The sequence below is a fragment of the Rattus norvegicus genome, chromosome 2 (assembly GCF_036323735.1).
Source record: "Rattus norvegicus strain BN/NHsdMcwi chromosome 2, GRCr8, whole genome shotgun sequence".
Taxonomy (NCBI): Eukaryota; Metazoa; Chordata; class Mammalia; order Rodentia; family Muridae; genus Rattus; species Rattus norvegicus.
The window spans coordinates 74,563,827-74,579,817 of record NC_086020.1 but is presented as its reverse complement, the minus strand read 5'-3'; the positions used below and the strand labels follow the sequence as shown (position 1 = coordinate 74,579,817).

Genomic DNA, 15,991 nt, shown 5'->3' with positions numbered 1-15,991 from the left:
ACCACCACAATGTAAAGATCAACTAGATCAATTTCTTTGGAGAAGATAATTAAAGGGATAAATTTAGTGGCTTAAAAGAAGGACATGAATGCTGACTTTCCCTCACCTAGAAGCCACAATTGTTCATTGTTCCTCAGTATGGAGGTCAGATACACCACACAGTTTCTACCTCATGTTCAATTGTTGACTGGCCTTTCCTCCTGCATTCAATCACAGCTGCTGAGAGATCCAGTATCATGTCCAGAGGATACAACTTTGCTCTGGTTCTTTTGTCCCTGGGTCTCTTCCCCTAGAGTCTGTCCAACCCCTCTCTTGTGAAAGTTTCAAAGCCTTGGGCAGAACTGTGACTTAATTGTGCTATTTGCAATTAACCTTTCACGGTCACACATTCCCTTAACTTTGATCACATTTTTTTTCTATAATGATTAACATCTTCTGCAAAAAGAACCATCTGATGAGGTCTGAGAGTTCCAAGAAAGTTCATATATAGAGTTACAATATTAGAAGGCTATTTAATTCTCTGTACAGTTAGCCAAATTCTTTTTTTTTTCACTTTTTTTTATTAACTTGAGTATTTCTTATATACATTTCGAGTGTTATTCCCTTTCCCGGTTTCCGAGCAAACATCCCCCTCCCCCCTCCCCTTTTTTATGGGTGTTCCCCTCCCCATCCTCCCCCCTTGTTGCCCTCCCCCCAAATTCTTAAGAGTAGGTTTCACCTGTGAGTTTCCCAACTGAGGGGAGTGGGTAGTAAGTTTTACATAATGAAAAATTTAATATTAAATGTAAAAGAATTATGGATATCACTCAGTGAGTGGAGTTTAACTTTCAGGAAGTCCAAGATGGCTCCCGAGACTGCAGCTTAGTCTCATGACTAGCACCTGACTTCCTCACACACCTGAAACTAGCCCCGTCCATTGTGAGAGCTGCACAGGCACACCATGATGCAAGATCAGGCCATGTGACATGGACCTATGAACTGAGATTACACAGTCTGGACTGAGGAGGCAGAGTTGAGGGAGGATATAAGGAAGGGCTGGGAGATGAGAAGAAAAGAAAAGAAAGATTCCTGCTTGCATGCTGTAAGGTTCCTGAATAAACTGCTTTGAGAAGAATGTCGTGGTGTCGCTCCTTTCTGCAGGACGGAGATGGAAGCGACACCCAACATGGGTCTATGTAGCTCTTGGGAGCTCTGTCCTGTCACAGTCCTTCATGGAGAAGTGTAGGGCTAGCATAAGTTGAACTAAAAGGGATATTGAATATACAAAATGAAGATATGAAGTTAAGATCATATTTAAGTGATGTGAATTCTAGGAAGAATTAAAGAGAGTTGAAGTGAATATGATCTAAACCAAATTGTGTAAAACAAGTTCTCCAATTGAGATCTATATCTTCCCAGTCTTTAGGAAAAAATTCACATTAAAATTTGACCATTAAAGAAAATAATTTTATACACTTGAAGCTTAGTGTAGTTTATGGAATTTGTTTAGTGTTGTTTTTTTGTTTTTGTTTTGACTGGGTCTCATGTACCCTAATTTGGTCTTCAAATCACTACATAAGCCAGATTGATGCTGGGCTTCAGATCATTCTATCTCCACATTCTAAATGCTTAGGTAACAGATGTGAACCAGGACTGCCAGGGCTCTGTGGTTCTGGGGTTAAAATCTTGGACTTCCTGAAAGTTAAACTCCACTCACTGAGTGATATCCATAATTGTTTTACATTTAATATTAAATTTTTCATTATGTAAAACTTACTACATTGTAAGAAATAGCATTTGAATTTAATTTCCTTTTACTTCTGCAGGAAGGACCACAACAATATCTACCTAAGAATAACTGAACAGATTTATGGATAGAACTCCATTAGTCATTCTAAAAGAAAGCACTTCTTACATTAAATGAAAAGTCAGTAATTAAATAATAGAGGATATTCATGTATACTAGAAAATTATCTCAAATATAGGGTGAAACAGTGCAGAATATTTAATAATAAAGTGAGAAGGATAAATATGTTCGTGTGTATAGGAAAGAGAAAGAGAAAAAGTCATAGAGAGAGACTGAGATGATAGATAGATGATAGATAGATAGATAGATAGATAGATAGATAGATAGATAGATAGATAGAGGCATATATGACCAAGAAGCTCTGAAATAGACTCATAAGCAAAAAAGCTACTGGGAACAATTGTCAATTTCTTTCTGATATGAAACTTCTGCCATGAAATAAATCTTACTTGAAGAATTTTTATTTGGACTCCATTCTCTGATACTTCCTTAATGATGAGCCTTTATTTTCTTTAAGAGATTTATGTTACCAGGAAATGTGTCCAAAGGGGATAGTGGTAAATCAGCTCTCAACTTTCAGACAAGTGTAAAAAATCCAATAACTTTTAAAACTCCTTTGAAGGCAAGGTCTTAAGTGCTTTCTTACCTAACATCTAGCTTTGCTAAGGAAGTGAATCAGTATATTACTTCATTTTAAAATTGTGCTTGTCCTTCTGGATTCTGAATTATGGGTCACTGTCTGATTTCTACTTAGTGTTAATAAAACCTGAAAGATAAAAATACACATATACACCCTGTCTGATCATGATCTTCCTCGAGGGCTGGTCTTTGCTTCTTAATGATTGTCTGTGCTTTGCTACTGACATGAGAAGGGTTTTCACAGGGTTATATTTGAAGTTTTACTTCATGTATACTGCTCAGAGCAAACTATTGTCAACAAACTGCCAAATTTCTAGTTGTTTTTTCTTTAACATATAGTCATGAGTTTCTCAAATGGGAAAAATATATGCAACCTCATACATAGTGGTGTTAAAGTGAAATTAGATATAGTAAGTTCTTGAGGAATACTCTACCAACAGTAATTAACATGTTTGCCAAATATTTGGAAGAAAAATGTAAAGGAAATTATATGTGTTCATACACATGAACCAAGACATGAATATGGTATATGTTAGTATCTAGCAAACAAATTTCTCATTTTCCATAGTTAAAATCTTATATTCAAATGTTCAAAAATGTGATAGCTTAATTATACAACTTGATAATTCAGGGTTCGAATGTTTCAAAGGAAGATACAAATTCAAGTTACAGATATACTGAATAGACTAAGAAAATATCCTAAAGTAATATATTTTACCTTTATTTATAATTTTAATCTGTGTGAAATTGTTTTACCATAGCACTGATGTTATTTGAAAATTGTCCTTATAGTAAATTATTTCTTTTAGTTTGTGTTCTTGCCAAAAGAGTCAGATTTCCTCACACAAAGAGCATCAATGCAACAGTGGCTAGTGTTTATTGTCTTCACTATAAAATTATATAATCTTATTCCAGCAATAAACTTCAAAAAAGAAAGCTATATTTCAAATGAAGAATCTTGATGAAATACTATTTTACAAAGTTGATAGGCACATTCAAAGTGGTGAAGTATTTGTGTCTTGATGCTGTAAGTCTCTAAACTTCTCTGAGCTTCCAGCAGGTGGTCCCGGGCTTCACTCAGCCTGCCCCAGATACTCTAGATCTTGGACACAAACATACATACCACACGGACATGAACAGACACACACACACACACACACACACACACACACACACACACTGTCTTTATATTTTAATGTGCTTTAACTAGCTCAATAACTAGACCATTCCTGACCCTCCACGTGGCTAACAACACCCCTCCTATGTCCCTGAGTTAATACTTTCTAAATCTATATTTAATCTCCACTATCCAAGACCCAGTAAAGGGAGTGACCCCTGGGGCTTTTTCCTTGACTCTTACATGGTTTGATGCATTCTCTCCTGTAGCTGCTAAGTATGATCTCAATCTCTGTTTCCCTGTCTTGGAGATTCTCCTCTCTCTTTTCTGGCCTTTCGGGTCCAAAAAAATCCTACAAGTTCTGCATCTGTCCCTCTATCCAACCACTGGCCACTGGGTCTCTATTGACCAGTCAGAAAAACAACTGTTGGCAGGGAACTGCAATGGACTTGCAAATTCCCATGTAGGCACAAATAAAATCCCCAACAGTGTCTTAACAAATATCTATTGTTGTACCTTACAAAATGGTATGACGGTTCAAAAAGGAACCTATTAAATTAATCTGATAATAATACAAAGATGAAGACCTATACTACATTTAAGAAGCTGATAAAATAAAGAGACTAACAATATTCTCCCTCCCTGCCTGCCTCCCTCCCCCTCCCTCTCTCTCCCCCTCATGCTCTTTCTCTCTCTCTCTCTAACAAGGACACATGTTCCACTATGTTATGTATCTATCTGTCAATGTCTGTCTGTCTATCTGTCTATTTCCCTGTGTGTGTGTGTGTGTGTGTGTGTGTGCGCGCGCATGTGCACTTGCGCACACACGTGCACGTGCATGCATACATGTTTCTCTCTTAGAGCCATACATACTGCTGTACATATTGTCTCCTTGTAAAATTTTTATTTTTATTTTTGTACATGAAGTTTTTAAGAAGCAATAATCTTCTTGATTCTGTTCTCATATAATCCTAGCCAATATATGACTAGTTGTTCTATTATATTTAATTGATACTTGATTTCCGCCAAATTTCTTCTACAGTTTCAGATAATTTCTCAATTATTTTAACTTTACATATATCTGTGCCCTATTTTTCCAAATCAATACCACTATAGACACTAACAAGGTCCACTCTTTTTCAAATAGATCCTTCATTATGTAAAATTTCTGTATATAGGTCTCTTCCTCTATACTCTTGTACCAAAAATAGAGTATCATCTTGTCATTTTATTTTACATCAGTAGTACATCATACAAGCAGACGGTGAAACTTCATGACTTCCTGAAGGCATTCTTCACTGAAAGATATTCTATGTACAGGGAAGCATCCATTTTCTGTGGAATACATAATACTCTCACGTTCTGTATAAGAATTAGGAAAGTATTTTAAGAGCAATTAAATGTGCATCATACTCTCCTGACAGATTGGAAGCTGAGAGTACTTATAGTCAGTTACACATCAAAATGTTCAGCAGAGCTAAAAGAACTTCATTTAATCAGGTGTGATATCTACTTTGCAGCAAATACGCTGAAGGAAGCTTTGATAGTCTTAACAGGACTCAGAAGCAGTCATTTTGGGGGAAAAAGGTCAAAAACAGAAGTCACAGTCTCTGAGGCGCTTTCAATATAAATTACCCTTAGTCTGAACATTAGCCTTTTTAATAAAATCAGGTCTACACCAGCAGACACTTCTTTAAAGAAGCTCATTACTCACTCTGTCCTCTCATATCCTTGTGCTTTGCATTAGCATGCTGTACAATGTGTTAGATTGTAAATTTCTCTTAATGTTCAAGGCAGAACATGTTTTCATCTCTTTCTACTACTCATAAACTCTGTTTACATTCAGACCACCAATACTTCATTCATGTACAGTCTGCTCTACATATCTTGTGGACAGATTTTTAGCTTGAAACTTAAAAGATGTTAAAATAAATGGTTTTGAATAATTTATGAATTGGACATTGGTGTGTTTTGGGGTTGTTTCTTGCTGCAATCTTGCTCCAAACTCTTATGATTTTATCTGATGTTCTGTAGATGTTTTTCACATGATCAGGCATCTCTTTCTACAGTTTTGAGAAGTTTCCTTTTTTTGGCTTATTGGAAATTTTCTCTGTGTGGACCTATGGGATCGGAAGTGGACCTATGTTGTAGCATAAGGTAAGGAAATCCAGAGGAGCTCTGTGGATCTTTGAGATGAGGACAGGGTCTAGCTTAAAGTTCATTGAATGTGACCCTGAGAGGAGGTGGATGGATATTTGGAGAAGAAAGGAGTAGATCTAATTGGCAGTGCCAAAGAGTAATGTTGCAGAGGAACTTGGTTGGACTCATATGAAGAATCTGATCTACCTCAAGTGCCTTGGAAGCCAAAACATATGTGCTAAAAGTATTCAATGATTTCAGGATATATCTGACCTGGTAATCTTGGAGGAAGTTGTTCAGCTATTAAAAAGTTATAGCTCTGTTCCTGAGTCAAAAAAAGTTTTGATGAAAAAGACATGAACACAGTGAAATAATAAATTCAGAGAACTACCATGTGGGATGTGTTATGACTTCCCAAAAATCTATAGAACTCATGGTATAGACTTGTATCTCCCATTGTAGAAAAATTGAAAAAGGAGATGGTTTAAATTAATCAAATTCACTAGAGCGGAATCTTTCATTTCTCTTTCCAGATATTCTAAAGAGTCCCATTGGATAGAGACTGTGGGACCACATTTACCGAAGAATCTAACTAATTCTGTGAATTACAAGGATTTGAAATGCAACATTCACTATTTTGACTACATGTTACCTTCTAAAACACCTTTTAAATTAGGATTTTACAATGAACAACTACATGTGCCAAGTTTCTGTTGTACATAAAATGATAATTTTATAAAACCCCTATAGCAGTGGCTTAGCAAAGTAGGTGCTGATAAAATAAATACCTGTCGATTTGTTACATTTCATTAGAACCTAATCATTGCTTAAGAGCAATGTATATTATTTACCAAAATGATCCAAAACTTTCAATCTTGTTATATCACCAATATAAAGTTAAGTAACATGCAAATTAAATATTTAAATGTGAGTCTATGATCTATTGTTTTCAAATAAAACGATGAGACTATTTGAGTCAAGAATACATATGATTATGTGAGATCACTGATGTCAGTTCTTATTTTTTTTTTTAGAGCTGGGGACCGAACCCAGGGCCTTGTGCTTGTTAGGCAAGCGCTCTACCACTGAGCTAAATTCCCAACCCCAAAGACTTATTTATTTACTTTGTATAGGAATACACTGTCGCTGTCTTCAGACACACCAGAAGAGGGCATCGGATCCCATTACAGATGGTTGTGAGCCACCATGTGGTTGCTGGGATTTGAACTCAGGACCTCTGGAAGAGCAGTTGGTGCTCTTAACCATTGAACCATCTCTCCAGCTCTGATGTCAGTTCTTAATGTATTACCATACTGCCTGAGATTTAAAACCAGATTTTGTTGTTTGATAATCTTGTGATTGATATATGAGTCTGACAAATCAATATATTTACATTTGGTAATTGTGGACTATCATGCAATTTAAATTATATTAAAGTTTTAAAAGAAAATTATCAGTTTATCAAACTACTCTTGAAACACTGTTCTTGATTTTTGAATTCCATGTCACTGTGAGTTCTCTATAAACATTTTATTATACATGTGCAATAAAACATAAAATATTAATTATGGTTTATTATTGTATTAAATTAAGTCTATCATGCAAAAAGTATATATCTCATGATATTCAGTATGCATTCAAACGTGATTATTATGTTTTTTTAAGTATTAGACTCTTCTTAGAAGTATTGCATAATTATTTTTTGCAAACAAATAAAAATACTGTTGGGAAACAAGAGGAATATGAAGATTTAAAGAATAAAAGCCTTAATATGTAAAAAGAAAATCAAGAAACCACTCTTTAAGTACTTAGAAGGCCATGGTTTGTTTAAAGTTGTCTACATAATTTGATGTCAAACCACTAACATCACTACGGAAGGAACAAAAAGCATTAAAGTTTGTTTCATGCCTCCCCTAAGGTAGTAAAATTAATTAGCTAGATATGCAGGCTGATGATTCATTTGATTATATGTTACTACCTAAAGTGCAAAATTTCTCCTCAGCCCAGAAGAGTTTTAGTTGATTCATCACCTCTCTCAGAGGGTTGATCATTGCAAATGGCTTTATTGACCTGTGGCTTAGTTCAGCATGCCATGCTTCAGTGAACCAAGCAATAAACAGCTGCTAAGTGCAGGTGAGAACTTGACATCGAAAACTCAAGGACTGAATCAGCACTTCCAAGTCATCAGGCCTCATGCTGTCACAGATTTCTAAACTTCATCAAAAACATGCTTTTTAAAGAGACTTGTCCTAAAATAAATTTGCTCCAGGTCTTTTTTGACTTTTAGAAATTCATAGAGGACAATTTATTTTCAGACTCTTTACGTATGTGGATGGATAATCATACTTATAATTAATTTTAGAGCTTCATTTTGTGAGAATAAAAATCTCAGCCCAAATACATTTTGAGAATCCAAACCAAACCAAACCAAAACAAAACAAAAACCATTTTCAAGGATTAAACAATCAAATCATAGAAAAATCCAGTGAAACAATATCTAAACAACACAGCAAGAATACTAAACTAATATCTATCAAAAATCAAAGAAAATTCAGTATCAAGGCAAACTAGAAGAAATTTAAGAATAATAGAATAATAAGCTATTCCTCCAAGTATCCTTTTCAGAGTCCTTGTGAGAAATGTTCTAGTGTCACTAAAGTAGATCAACAGAGTTCTGGCATATTGTAAACAATAGGCTTTTAGTTTATGGTTCTTCAGTCTGGGGAATCTAAAGCCAGTGGATGTGCACCTGCTAAGGTTTTGTTAGCTGTGTAGTAATACATCATGAGTGTGTGTGTGTGTGTGTGTGTGTGTGTGTAAGTGTGTGTGTGTGTGTGTGTGTGTGTGTGTGTGTGGCTGTGTACAAGCACATAACACAGCTAGAATGTGGACATCAGGGTACAACCTCAGGTGCTATGCTGACGCTTACTTGGCACCTGGTTAGCGATGCAGTTTCTGTTATTCCACCAGCTATGCTAAGCTATAAGGCCCATACTCTTCTGTGTACTTCTTCATCAAAGGGATAAAACTGCAGGAGGGGGAAAAAGAGAAAATTCTGTGAATTAAAATAATTCCAGTTTAATAATTGAACAGAGTTTTGCGTGCAACTGCTTACTAAAGCATATTTACTGATATATTAACTATTGGCTTATATCCACGTTTCACAAAATCATATCAAAAATGTATAATTCTATACTGGGAATTTTATTTGAAACTCTGAGTTTCTAAAGAAGAATGGTTAGATCTATAGAACTCACCTTATTCCAATGGTTAATTACGAACGAAAAGACGTATAATTTTTCATACTCAAATGTATGATAAAATAATAAATCATCTTCTACCTAACGGGTTAACACATGATATATTCTTGAAAAGAGAAAATAAATTGATATTAAATGTTTAAAAATTATTTTTAAATATAGAGAAATATTAACTTCTTCCTATAACCAAAGAATATCACGTAATGTTTACTAAGGACTACATTTAGAATATGACTATTAATAAATATGGCAACAATTATTTACAAAGATGATTGAAATCAGTCTAACATTCTTTAACTATTAGACTATAAAAATAAACTGTCAATTTGTATTTTACTAATAAAAAAATTCTTAGAGGGTCTAGAGTAATGGTTCATTAGTGTTAGGTATGTGTTCAAATAAATTTTCTGCTGCTGTTATGAGACATCTAACAAAGGAACTTATGAGACTTTTTTTGTTTCAGCTTATATTTTCAGGCCACAGTCCAGTATTGAAGGAAATAATGGTAGTAATTGTAATAGATACAGAAAATTATTGACTTGCTCTCTTTGTCTTGTTCTACCTTTCTAGTACATCCCAGTTCTATTATTAAAGTTTCCCACAGTGTGCTGCCCCTCCACCCTCATCAAGATTCACCAAAAAAATCATATATTTATCCTAGATCTTATAAATTTATCAACTAAGGCTCCTTCTTCCTAGGTTGTTCCTAAGTATGTCAAGTAGTAAATAAATACATACCCACTCTGCTGTTTAATTGATATACATCACCATAACCTTTTATTCTTGTTTGCTCAAAGTCATCAAGTTAATAACAAAATATATATGAAAATGTCTCTCCTTCACTCCATACTATGATACCTGATGTACTCTGCTGTATATGTATCTCATAGAATATGGTTAGCCTCTTTGTGGCCATGTTTCTCAAATATAACTCTTCTTTTAACAACAACTTTTAGTTTTCAATATATCTTCAGCTAAGGGTGAGACTTCAATGTTTCTCCTGCAACTTTGCTGGAATTTTGGGTAGTTCTTAATGTGCAGACTTAGTACATTCAGTTACACTCACTGCAAATTTATTTGTGCAATGTCCTATATGATCATTGAATCTGTCTACTTGCTTTTAAAGTATACCTGCCATGTTAGAGTTACACTGATGTATTTTATGTTATTTGTGACTATTGTAAAGGTTGTCATTGCCCAAATTTCATTTTAGCTAGTTAATCTTTTGAGTAGAAGAAGGGTACTGATTTGTTTGAGCTAATTTTATACCTATCCACTTTGCTGAAGATGTTTATCAGGCTTAGTAATTCTCTATTGGAACGTTGGGGGGGTCACTTAAATATACTATCATAAAATCTGCAAGTAGTGATATTTTGGCTTCTTCCTTTCCAATTTGTATCTCTTTAACCTACTTTTGTTTTCTAATTGCTCTGACTAGGACTTCGAGTACTGTATTGAATAAGTAGGGAGACAGAGGGAAGTCCCTGATTTCAGTGAGTTTGTTCAAATTTCTCTCCATTTAGTTTGATGTTGGCTACTGGTATCGTGTATATTGCTTTTACTATGTTTAGGTATGGGCCTTGAATTACTCATCTTTCCAAGACATTTAACATGAAAGGGTCAAAGGCTTTCTCAGGATCTAATGAGATGATTATGAGCTTGTCCTTCTTTGGGTTTGTTTATATAGTGGATTATTTCTATGGATTTCTGGATATTGAACTATCCATACATCCCTGGAATGAAGCTTACTTGATCATGATGGATAATTGTTTTGATGTGTTCTTGGATTTGGTTTGCTAGAATTTTATGGAGTATTTTTGCATCAATATTCATAAGGAAAATTGGTCTGAATTTCTCTTTGTTGGGTCTTTGTGTGGTAAAGGTATAAGTGTAATTTTGGCTTCATAGAAGGAATTGGGTAGTGCTCCTTCTGTTTCTATTTTGTTGAATAGTTTGGACAGTATTGGTTTTAGGTCTTTTGTAAAGGTCTGATAGAGTCCTGCACTAACCGAGAAAGTGAAAGATCTGTGTGACAAGAACTTTGAGTCTCTAAAGAATGAAATTGAAGATCTCAGAATGTGGAAAGATCTCCAATGCTTATGGCAGGATTAATATGGTAAAAATGGTCATTTTGCCAAAAAAATCTACAGATGCAATTCCATCCATCAAAATTTCAACTCAATTCTTCTTAGAGTTAGAAACAGCAATTGGCAAATTCATTTGGAATAACAAAAATCACAAAACAGCGAAAAATATCTTCAACAGTAAAAGAAGTTCTGGGGGACTCATTATCCCTGATCTTAAGCTGTATTACAGAGCAATACTGATTGAAACTGTGTGGTATAGGTACAGAGAAAGGCAAATAGATAAATAGAATTGAAAACTCAGAAATGAACCCACTCACCTATGGTCACTTCATTGTTGACAAAGGAGCTAAAACCCTATAGTGGGAAAAGATAGCATTTTCAACAAATCATTCTGGTTCAACAGGAGGTCAGCATTTAGAAGAATGCAATTCAACCCATTCTTATAGCCCTGTACAACGCTTATGTCCAAATGGATCAAGGACCTCCACAAAAAATCAGTTACACTCAAGAAAATAGAAGAAAAAGTGAGAATGAGCCTCGAACACATGGGCACTGAGGAAAATTTCCTGAACAAAACACCATTGGCTTATACTTTAAGATCAAGAATGGTCAAATGGAACCTTATACAACTGCAAACCTTCTGTAAATAAAGGATGCTGTCATTATGACAAAAAGGCAACAAACAGATTGGGAAAAGATCTTTACCAATGTAGCATCTGATAAAGGGCTTCTATCCAATATATACAAAGAACTGAAGAAATTAGACTCCCGAGAGCCAAATAACCCTATTAAAATTGGGTACAGAGCTAAACAAAGAAGTATAAGCTGAGGAATATGGAATGACTGAGAAGTACCTAAAAAAAATGTTCAACATCCTTGGTTATCAGGAAAATGCAAGTCAAAAGAACCCAGAGGTTCCACCAGTCAGAATGGTTAAGATCAAAACCCCATGTGACAACAGATACTGGTGAGGATATAGAGGGAGAGGAACAGTCCAGCATTGTTGGTGGGATTCCAAGATTGTACAATCACTCTGGAAATCAGTCTTGAGGTTCCTCAGAAAATTGGACATTGTACTACCTGAGGACCCAGCTATACCACTCCTGGGCATATACCTAAATGATGCTCTAACATACAACAAAGACACATACTCCAGTACGTTTATAGAAGCCTTATTTATAATAGTCAGAAGCTGGAAATAACCCAGTTGCCCTTCAAAAGAAGGATGGTTACAGAAAATGTGGTACATGATTACAATGGAGTAATATTTAGCTATCAAAACAAAGACTTCATGAAATTCATAGGCAAATGGATTGAACTAGAAAATGTCATCCTGAGTGAGGTAACCCAATCACTAAAATACACACATGGAATGCACTCACTGATATGTTGATGTTGGCCCAAAACCTCTAATTTCCCAATATACAATCTACAGAACACATAAATCTCAAGAAGAAGGATGAACAAAGTGCAGATGCTTCAGTCTTTCTTAAACGGGAACAAAAATATTCATAGGAGGATATATGGAGACAAAATTGGGAGCAGAGACTTAAGAAATGACCATTCAGAGTCTGCCCCACCTGGGGTCCAGCCCATATCTATACAACCACCAAACCTAGACAGTGTTGATGAAGCCAAGAATTGCATGCTGACAAAAGCCTGATATAATTGTTCCTGGGAGGTTTGTCCAGGACATGACAAAAACAAAGACAAAATCTCTTAGCCAACTATTGGATTGAAAATGGGGTCCCCAGTGGAGGAGTTAGAGAAAGAATTGAAGAAGCTGCACGGTTTTGAAACTCCATAAACACAACAATACCAACGAACCAGAGCTCCCAGGTACTAAACCACTATCCAAAGAGTACACATGGACAGACCCATGGGTTCATCTGCATATGTAGCAGAGGTTGGCCTTGTTGGGCACCAATGGGAGGAGAAGCCCTTGGTCCTGCCAAGGCTGGACCACCCATTTTAGGGTTATATCGGGGCAGGGAGTCAGGACAGGGAGGTTCTGTGGGGGGACACCCTTATAGATAAAAGAGTAGGTGGATGGATGGGGTTTTATGTATTGGAAACCAGGAGAGGGGATAACATTTGAAATGTAAATAAAAAATATCCAATGAAAATGAAAACATAGGAACCAAAAAAATAAAAATTAAAAATTAAATATTTCTGTCCCACTCTTCCCAAATGATAGAGACATGTAGAAGAATTTTAATCCAGCAACATAGCCACTCTGGCAATATATCACAACCATAGTCCTAGGTATGTGTGATTTGGTTAAAATCCAGACACACTTTTAGTGCACACACACAGTTTTATTCCCAATCAATGTATGTAAGTCTAGTTTGTAAAAAGAAGCAACCATGTTTGAAAGTGAAGTCTAATTGAGGGACAGGCAAAGTGATGAATCAGAGAAAGATTTGACAGAATGAGTCAGATATTGGGTATGTCCAACTCTCATGAGACAAGACAGGAGAGAGAGGCAGCACACACACAGAAACCCACACACATATGCACACACAAATGCACACACACACGCATACACACACAAATGCATACATGCACGCATGCATGCACACACACACAAACACATACTCACACAGAGTCAGGGAGACAGAGAGAGAAACACACAGAGGGAGACAGAGAGAGACAGAAACGGAGACAGAGACAGAGGTTTTACCAGGACAATTTTACAGAAACAGATTGCAGATGATGATAGAATAGGCCAGAAAGTAAGAAGGAGGCAGAAGATTAGACTCAATTGCCAGAATCAGTTTGATACCAAACAGAGAAAATCACTTAGAAGCCCAATGAAACTGGTTTGAATCAGTCATCTTGGAGAGGGATTTAGACCAGAACAGCTGAGTTGAACCAACCAGCAGTGTTCAGAAAAAGCTTGAAAGGGTGAGTTTATTCAGAAAGAAGTCTCTGAAATGACAATTACATTAGAAAAATAAAAATTACATTTACTGAGGTCTTGAGGAATGGGTTATGATATATATGTTCCACACTCCATTGTTACTCATTCTTTTGCATTGATCTGTTATCCATGTTTATACTGATTAGTATCTATTGTAAAATAGTTTCTCTTTTAAGAGTAGAAATGGTATTTATACATGACTATAAGAATAAACGTAAGACATAGTTTAACACAGAGTTTGTTGCAAAAGATAACATATGGTTATCCCATAGAGTACACACCATATCCAGTCATGGCTTTTGGCTCTGTTAATGTTATCAGGTACAAATTCAACCAGTAAAATCCATAAGGAAGTTGTTGATTACTCTTAGAATATTCAATGTTGCAGGAGTGGACATGATTTGCATGGTCAGTAACTACTATAGTTTTTAGGGTTCACAGATGAAGAGTACTACCTCTTTTCCCCATTAGTGTTCATAGAACTTTCATGTACTAAGACGACAGGAATCAAGTTATCAGGTAAGAACCAGCTTCATATATGTAAATGATTGATGTATATGGCATCCTTGTAATAAGGTCTTACATCCAGTTTAGATGTAACAATAATAATGACAATGACAATTTCATGTAACCTTATAGGGTCAATAAACTATTCTAAATAATTTACAATTCTTTTTTAAAGATATTAAAAATATTAAAAACCTAATAATATTACCTAATGAGAACAAAACAATTAGGTTTGAAATAGTAGAAAGCAACCTATTTACAACTTTATAGTTTGCAAAAGGACTCAAATCACGTATGGTTGTTATTGAATTATAAATAATAATTCAGTAGAGCAGTACTCTATATTTAGTTTATTAATTTCTTTGTTGCTTATATGCCATAAGTATGTCTTTCCTTTGATCAATATCTACCACTAGCTCCTGTTTAATGACAGTTGTCCAGGGACATAGATTATACATTAAATAGAAATGAATATTATATAATACTCTAACTACCGAATAGTTGTTTCTTTTCATGTTTGTTTGTTTCTGTATCACATGGAGAACAACATCTAAACTTGTCAATATGTGGCTGAAAGTGTGAGTCATTAGGAATTAAATATATTAGAACTCAAACTCACAATGGTTTCTTGAACAGTGTATGTTTCCTTTGTGTAACATATTTGTTCTTTTAGAATTGTATACATGGTATTTTGATTATATTTATTCTTAATATCCTCTCAATCTTCACCCTCATTCCATACAAAGGAAACTTTGTACGCACATTTTTAAGAAGCCCATTGTGTCAAATTATTACTGTACTAATACCGTTAAATATAGGTTTTTGGTGTACAATATATCCCATTTTTCTCGACAAGAAATGTTTTCCACAGGGAAATGTGTGAGAGCTCATGTTAAAGATATTATTTAAACATGAACAATAAATGTGACTTTCATGCCAGCAGGTAAGAAGCCCAAAAATCTTTCCACACAGACAAGCACATTGAACTTATCTGCTTGAGTCTAATGATATACCCAGCCTCTCCTAGTACACACTTCTGTACATGGTTTGGGCTAGAATACCATCCTTCCATTTCCATTTTCTTAATGCAAATGTGTTCTACTTTTCTTTGTTTCAAGAAAAAAATATAAGAAAGAAAGATGGAATTAAATAAAAGAATATGTTATTGTGGTAAATGGTTTTAATTAATATCTCTTGGGTTTGAAAAATGTGTGCTGATACATTCAAGGTTCTTATTTACATGTTCAACTTAAGCAACTGGTTGTTAGACAGCCACAGTGTATTTCACAGCCATAAACATCTGATAAGGGAGTTCTACTGCCTCAGGCAATCCATTTTCTGACAATTGATTCTGTAAAGTAGCTATCCCAACATGGTTCTTTAAACTCTTGTCATTAAACTAATTCTATTATACTCTTCAGGTAAACACTTAAATAAAACAATCTAGAAATATATTGAGATTGTACGCTATCATATCATCCAGTATTAGGAATGAACAAGTTTGTTTTTCTATTCTGATTTTTATACACATTA

General features: G+C 35.1%; 1 protein-coding gene and 1 non-coding gene across 3 annotated transcripts in view; both read right to left on the bottom strand.

Annotated features, from left to right (window-relative positions):
* The window catches only part of Cdh18 (cadherin 18), a 1,002,040-nt gene that overhangs the window by 970,903 nt on the left and 15,146 nt on the right, over positions 1-15,991 (bottom strand). The window lies entirely within an intron of this gene.
* On the bottom strand, positions 6,710-6,790 carry Trnav-aac30 (transfer RNA valine (anticodon AAC) 30). The gene has a single exon. It is a non-coding gene; the product is annotated as a tRNA-Val (tRNA).